General features: G+C 35.9%; 1 protein-coding gene across 5 annotated transcripts in view; it reads right to left on the bottom strand.

Moving 5' to 3' along the window:
* The window catches only part of LOC143018056 (dipeptidase 1-like), a 1,041,568-nt gene that overhangs the window by 846,452 nt on the left and 192,616 nt on the right, over positions 1–2,500 (bottom strand). The gene's annotated exons all lie outside the window — the stretch shown is intronic.

The raw sequence follows: 2,500 nt of genomic DNA, 5'->3' as shown, positions 1-2,500 counted from the left end.
AAAATAAGAAGAAAGTGAACAACCAAAGGTAGAAAAGTATTTGCACTCGGCCTTAAGGGAAAAAAAAAACGTAGGAACTGAAAGGATAAAGGCTACTAATGTAGAAAGAAGAAATAAGAAAAGAAAAATGAAGAACTAGACGAGACGGGGTAGGACCGATGGAGCAATCGACTCGTGACGTTTGCAGCACTCTCCTCCTGAAACGACACAACAAGTAAGTTAGAGTCGAGATCGCGGAATCCTCTTGACCTAAATACACAGAAATGTAAAATTAAATTGCACGTAAACTTGGCTATAGGTTATCATTCACTGAAAAAAGACATTCTATTTGCGAATGTAATGGAAATCAAATTATGTAAAACGACAATGCACTGAAAAAAGCAAATTAAGGAGACATACATTAATACAAAATGAGCATACACAAAATCTTCCCTACCAAAATTAAGTAAAAGCACACACACACACACAAACACACACACACACACACACACACACACACACACACACACACACACACACACACACACACACACACACACACACACACACACACACACACACACACACACACACACACACACACACACACACACACACACACATACACACACAAGTGAGACTGCCGTTCCGTGGCATATGTCTACATAGTTCTGCTTTACTGTTGATATTAGGAGAGATGATTGGTCTTCATTTCCCATCTGGACCGCTGGCCCAGAAATAAACCAGCCCTAATAAGTAATGTCAGATGACACGCCGCGAAGAAAAAAATCTGTCAATAATAACATCCATATAATGACGACGGATGAATTTTGATGGATCATGTATGAATTTTATGCTTGTTTTCTACCAATTGCACTCACCCTCAGGTGAATACGTCATATATATATATATATATATATATATATATATATATATATATATCTCAAATAATTCCGACTGGTGTCCCCGGGTTCGAACCAAGGCGCGCGAGATTACGAAGCCGACGCTTTTACCACTAGGCTATCGGTTGTCAAAAATTCTTCAACCTGGGAATGAATCTACTCCCGAGGAATTAAGTCGACTGCTAACTGCCGTCCATACTTAGATTTTACGAAGAATTAACAACACTCGCAGCTTCGTGGTTAAGCTAGTACGTTTCCTTTGTGGACTTTTCGTCGTTGTCATACCTGAATAGATTCACCAGTGACGGTGTAGTCAATCAAATAATTCCGAATGTCGTCCCCGGATTCGAACCAAGGCTCGCGAGATTACGAAGCCGACGCTTTTACCACTAGGCTATCGGTTGTCTAAAATTCTTCAACCTGTCGGAATTATTATTTAATATATATATACTATATATATATATATATATATATATATATATATATATATATATATATATATGAATTTTTTTAGAAGCTCTGCCAACGATTCGAACCCGGACCTGTATAAATGTATATATATTTATATATACATATGTATATATATATACATATATATGTATATATATACATGTATACATATACATATATATATATACACATATATATATATACATATATATACTGTATGTATATATACATATATAAAATATATATATAAGTATACATATATATATATATATATATATATATATGTATATATATATATAAACACACAGACATATACACAAACGCAAACACACAGACACACACACACACACACACACAAACACACACACATAGACGCATGCACACACAAACACACACACAAATATTCACACATGTACACACGCACACACACACACACACGCACACACACACACACAAGCATACACAAACACATGTATGCACAAACACATACAAATACACATCCACATGTGCATACTCATACACCAATACACACTTATAAGCATCTATATAGAGACAAATACACATACACACACATATATATAGACACACACATACACACGGAGACACACAGAGGCACGCACACACACACACACACACACACACACACACACACACACACACACACATACACACACACACTCACACACACATACACACACAAACACACACACAAACACATACACACAAACACACACACACAATGACTTGGTCATACACGTAAACATATGTCACATTCAAGTGGAAGCACTCGCAATCCCTCGACACACATACTAAATAACTCGAAAAAGAATAATATGATATTACAAATCATTGTGTAAACGTGATGAAAAATATTATTGAATCTGGAAATGTTTATCTGTTTGAACTATAGTTTGAGTGTATAATAATATTGGTGATCAATCATCGATTTTTGGCAGATTTACCATGTTATATTTATGCACTCCGGCTAGTATTGACTAAAGACGATTCTAATGGTATGGCCTAAGTCAGTTAATCTTTCCAGTGCCTTTTACAATTTACATACTGGTTCTGGCCTCCAAAAAGCGATTTTATTCATCTGAGGGAAGCCCTATTTGTAGTCAAGAGATTAAAATTGTCTCGATTCACCTTTTCATGATGAGACATATCTT

This window comes from Oratosquilla oratoria, chromosome 34 (assembly GCF_046742065.1).
Source record: "Oratosquilla oratoria isolate Oo_2021 chromosome 34, ASM4674206v1, whole genome shotgun sequence".
Classification (NCBI taxonomy): Eukaryota; Metazoa; Arthropoda; class Malacostraca; order Stomatopoda; family Squillidae; genus Oratosquilla; species Oratosquilla oratoria.
This window is presented reverse-complemented; position numbering and strand designations above follow the sequence as displayed.